General features: G+C 35.5%; 1 pseudogene; it reads left to right on the top strand.

Annotated features, from left to right (window-relative positions):
- The first annotated feature begins 1,019 nt into the window (after positions 1 to 1,019).
- On the top strand, positions 1,020 to 4,374 carry LOC122484219 (annotated as a pseudogene).
- The last annotated feature ends 4,137 nt before the right edge of the window (positions 4,375 to 8,511 follow it).

Here is an 8,511-nt window from a genome sequence, read left to right as displayed (position 1 = left end):
GTATGTTTTCAGATATTATTTCTCAAATAAATTTTCTGCTCCCTTTTCTCTCTCTTCTTCTGGGATCTCTATAATGCTAATGTTATTGAACTTTATGTTATTGCTGAGTTCCCTAAGTACTCTCATTTTGCATATATTTTTTTTTTCCTTCATCTGCTCAGCTTGCTTACTTTCCATTATTCTCTCCTCCAGGTCACTCATGTATTCTTTGCTTACTTTAGTCTGCTATTTTTTCCATATTTTTAAAATCTAATTAATATGTTCTTCATCTCCATTTTTTTTTCTCTTTGTTAAGGGTCTCATTGATGTCTTCCACTCGTTTCTCAAGTTCTGTGAGTACTTTAATGATTACTACTTTAAATTCTCAATCAGGAGTATCACTTACCTCCATTTTTCTTACATCTCTTGCTGTGAGTTTGTCTTGTTCATTTATTTGGGACATATTTCTCCATGTCCTCATCTTGTCTAACTCTCTGTGTCTGTTTCTACATGTTGGGAGAGTCAGCTATGTCTATTGCTCTTGAAAGTAGCTGTCTTATGAAGAAGAGGTCCTGTATTGCACTGTAGTGCAGTGTCCCCTATTTATCAGAAGCTGCTACATCAAGGGTGTCTCCTCTATGTGTTGCCTTTCCCTGCTGTTATTGTTGAGCTGCTATTTTCCTTCAGTTGAATCATCTGAAGTGGGTCTCTTTGCCTGATGGAGTTGTGTTTGATCATATGGTGATTGTGAACCAGTCTGAGGCTGCCTTGGGCTTGAGTTGAGTCAGACTAGTCATTTGCCAGAGATGAAACAGTACCAAACTTCAGGGTGTTTCCTCCATGTTTTCCCCTAAGAAGATTTTGTAGGTGGCCAGGGTCTGTAACCTGACCAGCTATATGCCCCTGCATACTGCTGGAGTCACGATATGACTTCTGTATGTGGTTATCTTTCCCTTTTCCTGGGGCAGAAATCACTATGAAGTGGTGTTGGCCCCTGTTCGGGCTGCTTGCACACTGCCAGGCTTGTGGCTGTGGTTGGAATGGACTCTGTCTGCGAGTGTATTGGAGGCGGCAGATCCTCAACATGCACAGGAGGGGGATGTTTTAGCAAGGTTAGTGCACTGGTCCTCTGCAAGAGGGGATCTGCCACTCTTGCAAGTAAGACCAAGTCCAGATGGGTTGGAAGGTGTATATATGAAAAATATGTGGGTCAGGAGACATGGTGTTAGCAATATTTGCACTTATCTTCTTGGCAGAGGAACCCACAGCACTGGGACTGAGGCGGGTCTGACTTGAGGGGGCAGATCTGCCATAGTACATGGAACAGGGGGGAAGTATAAGCAAGTCAGATAGCAAACATGAGTGCTGCACTGGTTTCCACAGGTTCCCGTGTGTTTATGCTGGAGCAGGGGAGGGAAATGACACTTTCCAACTCCCTTGTTTCTGGAGGAGTCTCCCAAGGATCTATGTCTTTCCAGCTCATGCTCTGAGAAGAGTATAACTCTCCCTCATGTGTATGCCTTAGACATTTTTCAAACTGTGGCTTCTATTGTTGTATCTCTGAGGGCTCTTTGTTGTTGTGTCTTTTTAAGAGCAGGGACGCAGTTTCCTATGTCCCCACCAGCTATCCCAGAGCAGATCCTGATGATTTGTAAAGTTTCAGATTTTAAGTCCTGCTGGTTGTCAAAACTCATGAAATCAACTTCCCCTGGTTTTCAAAGCCAAATGTTATGGTAATTTGTGTTCCCACATGTAGGCTCACTGGTATGAAAGTCTGTTTCTCTCCCTTTCCTGCATTCATGGATACCTCCCTCCCACAGACAATGGTTTGGTTTAGCTCCCCACCATGTTTCTATCCTTTCCTTCCTTCTTTAATGTGGCCTCTTCTCTACATTTAGTCGTAGGGTTTGTTCTGCCAGGCTTTGGGTCATTTTCTGAGTTACCTACACTGGGTTACCTATCTAGTTGTATCCATAGAAGGAGGTGAGCTTAGGGTCATCCTACTCTTCCATTTTCCCAGTAATTTGTTCACAGGACTTAACTCTATTAAGTAACAAACATATGGAAACATGATTCACACAAGTAGATTGGAAGATAATGCATCTGATTTTATTTTAATCCAAATATTAACTGAGTCTATAGGGACTATCTTTTGAATCACAATTTTTAAAAATCACTTATTTATCTGTTATGAAAAATAAAAGTAGGGGCACCTGGGTGGCTCAGTCTGTTGAGCTTCCGACTTTGGCTCAGGTCATGATCTCACAGTGCGAGGGTTTGAGCCCCATATTGGGCTTTGCACTGACAGTGTGGAGCCTGCTTTGGACTCTGTCTCCCTCTCTCTGCCCCTCATCTGCTTGTGCTCTCTCTTTTTCTCAAAAATAAACATTAAAAAATAAATAAAAATAATAATTACCATTAATTAATTATAATAGTCCTTATCATTTATTTATAAGCCATAACCATGCAAAGACCTTTTTTTTTTTTGGTCAAGATATGTCAAAAGAATTTATTTTTGGATAATCAATTTATTGCAATGCTCTATATACATTAATATAATACTAAACTTTTGATAATTTGCTGAGGACTAGGATATCATATTAAATAAAACATATTCTAAATAAAATAATTTTTAAAACACTATGGGATTTTTAAAGGATATATTTGTTACAGAATATGTCATCAAATAGAAAAAGTTTCCTTGTATAATTTGATTATAATTAGGGCAATATAATTGGTACATACTATTATCAGAATATGACATTATAATATATAGAATATAATATATAATTTGATTATAATTAGGGCAATATAATTGGTACATACTATTATCAGAATATGACATTATAATATATAATATATAGAATATATAGAATATATATGATATATATATAATATATATAGAATATATATGACATTATAATATATATATAATATATAGAATATATTCAATATAATATATAGAATATACAGTTCATTAAAATGAACTGTAATAATAAATAAAGGCTTTATGGCAGAGTTGATGTATGCTGAGTCTTGAAATAGATGTGGATTTGAAATGGTATAGATGAGAGGAGGAAGCAATGTGAGACTGAGCTTTTGAGCACAGCATGCTGGCAAGTGAAAAAGATGGCCTCTCTATGAGTCTAGAGAATAAATGTTAATAATGAATATTGTAAAAGTGATTTTTTATACCCATAATAATTATGACCTCATAAAAGTGACATAAAATTGATTATTAATGACAAATTATAGAAGCAATATTAGTAGTAGCTGTTTTACTTGTAAGGCAATTATCAACGGTGATTAAGGTTTAAGTAATTAAACCAAAGCTAAATTTCATTGATTTAACTAATACCAATGAACAACTGCTAATTTATTCTCAAACATACTTTATTGAATGTCTATCATGGACCAGTGGAGTGTACCTGAATTAGCCTACTTGAAGTACAAAAATGAGTAAGGCATATTATTCAGGCTTAAACATAACTATTATTCTGTTACTCTATTAAAAAAGGCACTTATACCTTCCCCATTGAGGTGAGGCCCTCATTTCATTTGGTAACAAACACCAGTCAGCACTCCTCTGTCTGTCTGCCTAGTGGCTTCTGTCTGTGAGCTTGCCTGCATCTACCTGGCATTCATCCTGCATGACAAGTAGTTGCTGGTCTCAGAGAATAAGATCAATGCCCTTATTAAAACAGCAGGTATACTTCCATCTGCAACAATGTGGATGGAACTGGAGGGTATTAGGTTAAGTGAAATAAGCCAGTAGGAGAAAGACAGATATCATATGTTTTCAATCATATGTGGAACTTGAGAAGCTAACAGAAGACATGGGGGAAGGAAAGGGGAAGAAATAGTTTCAAACAGAGAGGGAGGAAATCCATAAAAGACTCTTAAATACAGAGAATTAACTGAGGGTTGATGGCGGGGCTGGGGGAAAGGGCAAAATGGATGATTGACATTGAGGAGGGCACTTGTTGGGATGAGCCCTGGGTGTTGTATGTAAGTGATGAATCACAGGAATATACCCCCAAAACCAAGAGCACACTGTATACACTGTATGTTAGCTAACTTGACAATAAATTATATTAAACAAAACAAAACAAAACAGCACGTGTAAATGTTGAAACTTTCGGACTGGGTTTGTTTGCAAAGGCTTAGGCCAATGCCAATGTAGGGAGCCTCATCTGCAATGTAGGGGCTAGTGGACCCACCCCAGCAGTAGGTGCTGCACCAGCAGGAGTTTCTGCACCCTCCATCACTGCTGTTGCAACTGAGAATAAAGTAAAAGCAAAGAAAAAAGAATTCAAGGAATCTGATGATGACATGGGCTTTGGTCTTTTTGAGTAAACCTCTTCTGTAAACTGTTCAATAAAAAACTTAACACTTTTTTAAAAAAAGAAAGAAAAGAAAGGCACTTATATAAATATGTATATTATTAAAAAATATAATCAGAGACTGATAAAGGGGCTGAGTCAGGGGGAAAAGGATATTTGCATGGTTCCAAGTGTCTCCCAACAGATTGCTAATTAGTTGCAAGAGTAAATAAAATAATAGAAATATAGTAGAGAAACTAGAATCTTTTTTATGTGAGTGATCAAAGTTAATATAGGCATATCATGAGCCCCTAGCCATGGCACCTGTAAAAGGACACAATAACATCACTATGTAGTGTTACTCTCTGGAGTATTATACCCATGTTAGAGCAGAAATATAGAGAGGTTGAATAAATGGCCCAAGAATACATAGGTAGAAAGTAGAACTAAAGTTAACACTCGAGTATCTCCAAATCTCTGTTCTTAACTACCATTGGCATGCAAAAGAATAAAACTTGTTTTTATTTAAAATGTATAGCATTGTTTTGCCTCATTTGTGTGTGTGTGTGTGTGTGTGTGTGTGTGTGTGTGTGTCTGTGTTACTATACAATGCTATACTGGTTTCAGGTGTACAACATAGTGATTTAACAACTTTATATGTTACACAATGCTCACCATGAAAAGCTTAATTACCCTCTGTCATGGAACCGTATTACATTATTATGGACTATATTCACTATGCTGCACTTTTCATCCTTGTGACTTATTTGTAGCAGAAAGTTTTGTACTTCTTAATCCCCTTCACCAATTTTTCCCATCCCTCCACCCTTCTCCCCTTTGGCAATATCAGTTTGTTCTCTGCATTTATGAGTTGTTTCTGTTTTGTTTTGTTTTTTTTTCATTTGTTTGTTTATAGAGTTCACATATAAGTTATATTATATGGGATTTGTCTTGCTCTGTCTGATTTATTTCATTTAGCATAATGTCCAGAATAATTAAAAACTTATATAACTCAACACTCCCCCCAAAAAACCCTAAATAATCTTATTAAAAATGGGTAGAGGACCTGAATAGACATTTTTCCAAAGAAAACATATAGATGGTTAATAGTCACATAAAAGGATATTTAACATCACCAACTATCAGGGAAAGCAAATTACAATATTGGCATATCACCTCACACCTACCAGAATGGCTACAATAAAAAGCACAAGTGGTGAAGATGTGGAGAAAAAGGAACCCTCATGAACTGTTGTTGGGAATGTAAATTGGTACAACTACTATGAAAATCATTATGAAGTTTCCTCTAAAATTAAAAATAGAACTATCATACAATCCAGTAATTCCACTGCAGGATACTCATGCAAAGAAAAAGAAAACACGAATTCAAAAAGATGCATACACCCCTATGTTTACTGTAGCATTATTTACAACAGTCAAGATACGGAAGCAACTTTAGGGCCCCAGTATTCCTGACCTGTAATACGTGGGTTTATGTACAAGAAGTAAATCTGTATCCTTTGGCTGCACGTGTCTGGAATTTAACCTCTACAACATGGCCACCAGCATTTCTCATCGCTCCCTCCCTAACAAATTCCATGCTGCACAGATTAAATTCCAAGCTGGTATATGATAACTTTTATCATATGCTCTTCTAGGGACCTTACTTTTCATCCTCATTAATTGTAGTGCTGGAAGAAGGCAATATTAAAATTTAATTTTGTCCCAATTATATACTAATTGTGTTTTCCCTACATAAGCCCTTCTTAGTTAAATACTAAGGACCTGATTTTAGCACTATCTTTATAATTATAAACTAATAGTTTAGCCAAACCAAAATACCTGACTAATGTTTCTAAGAAATCTATGAACTCAATTATTTTTTCATATTCCCCATTTCCAATTTCTTCTAATACCAGCCTGTTATCATCTGATCCACTATTCTTTATATGAGTGAATATCTATCATATTCATTCATCCATTTATCTAACATGGACTATAGGTTTTATGATCCTTTACTCTTCCCACTAAATCATCCCTGAAATTTTACCAAGTATCAACTTATGTGAGCTCTACCTATAGACTACATAAACTTTTCTTTATCCTAAGGACCATTGCCCAATTTAAATCACTGTCTTCTGTATCCATATTTTATATTATGGCTAGAATGAAGTGTATAATTGGAAGAAAAGAGTTTATAGTTATTTCTGATTGTCAGTTTTCCTCTAGCTTCAGCAGCCCTTGAATATAGGACCCTTGGTCAATCTTCTTCGCAACAAAAATTCAAGGAATTTATAGGAGTATATATTTAATGGCTTCAAGACAAATGAGCATCTGTTCCCCGTGCACCATAATTTACTATTGGTTTTTCATTAATCACATAGTCAGCAGCCAGAATCGAGGACATGCAGTTACTCTAGACAATTGGAGCTAATTAATTATAAAATTACAAGATTTAAAAGTTTAGGCAATTTTAAAGATGTTGCTTTCCCTAACTCAGATGGTTTTTATTTACTTATGGTCATTTTTGATCATTATATTACAAGTACAGAGTAACTGGGACATCAGCTCCCCCTGGGCTGTTGCCATGAAATCTGTATTGTTGTCTATCTTGCATTCTTTGTTAAAGATAAGTAATCTTGGTAAGAAGGAGAGTCTCTTCTGCTTATGAATTTAATTAACAAATTGACAAAAGACCACTGTTGGTAGTCAACAAGAGAGGGTGATACACTAACATTTAAATTTGATTTAATTGTATTTTCTCCCTAATATCTTCCTAATGTTATCAGGATAAACTCTAAACATTCCAAAATATTGCCTGTAAGAATATTCATGATTTGGTCTATGCCCATTACTCCAAATTCACCTCTTGTGTCAATAGCATATTGGTTTAAATTCATAAATTCTTCCCTTACAGAAAATATTTTTATAGGAATCCATGTCTCCTCTGAAGTGTAATATCACTTCATAACACTAGGATGATGTAACTTTCTGTATATGTGTGCGTATGTGTGTGTATTATCATAATTGTTTTATCCTTTAATGCGTTATAAGATCCTTAGCAAAATAAAGGATCATTCTTTATACATTATGGAATACCTACCTTGCACAGAATAGAAGTAAATTAAGAAGTATAAAGTAAGGAAAATATCATATAAGTGAAAAAATATACAGTATTTTAAGTTCACTGTAAATTATTTATATTAATTACTACACTATTCAATAGGTAGAATGCTAAGGATGGGAGAATCAAATAAGTAAGTTGTAAAAAAATTAATACAGAAATTCCACATAAGAAAAAATTGAAAGAGAAGCAAGTCCAGACTCAGTGGAGTTTTTCTAAGTACAAGTTTAGTTGTCAAAATGAGATATAGAGTTAATGCATTTAGTTTCCTATACTGTTACTTCACCAAATCCCATAATTCCAAGAGTAAAACCAAAAGAAATTGAGAAAATGAAAGATTTTTTTTCTGTCTGAACTGTGTAGAAGAGATTTAAGGTGCACTATTCAGCTTTTACTTCTGCTTCAGTGCAATCACTCAGGCCAGACTTATGTTTACAGTTGCCCATTATCAATAAGGTTCTCCGCAGGTGAGCCAGTAAATTTATTTTTCAATTAACACAGAGAATCTAGAGCTTACTTTAGATTTACCACTTTTCAGTCACTACTAAAACACTGAATTGGAGGCGATTTTTTCCTTTTTCTTCAAAAGGTTACTATTTGTAAATGTCTGTCATTTTTAGACACTGATGACAAATACCTGGCCACTAGTGTTCAGATTTCTCACTGAGTTCTGTTATAAGAAAACTGAGGTCTTGCACCCTTTATACATAGAATAGAAATTATAAAAACGCGTTATCTATATTAGTACTTTTAAAAATGATAAAGGGTGTCTGAGTGGTTCAGTTAGTTAAGGGTCTGACTCTTCATTTCAACCCAGGTCATGATCTAATGGTTTTGTGAGTTCGATCCCCACATCAGGCTCTGCAAGCAGTGTGAAGCCTGCTTGGGATTCTCTGTCTCTCCCTCTCTCTTTGTCCCTTCCCCACTGACTCTGTCTCTCTCTCTCTCTCTCAAAATAAATAAACTTAAAAAAGAAAGAAATTTAAAAAAAAAAGAACAATAGATAGTGGAACATTGACATTGTCAGTTAAAATCTAATTTTGTCTTTAGTTGTTCATGGAAGAAATTCAGCTCTTTCTGTGTGGA

The sequence above is a fragment of the Prionailurus bengalensis genome, chromosome D1 (genome assembly GCF_016509475.1).
Source record: "Prionailurus bengalensis isolate Pbe53 chromosome D1, Fcat_Pben_1.1_paternal_pri, whole genome shotgun sequence".
Lineage (NCBI taxonomy): Eukaryota > Metazoa > Chordata > Mammalia > Carnivora > Felidae > Prionailurus > Prionailurus bengalensis.
This window is presented reverse-complemented; position numbering and strand designations above follow the sequence as displayed.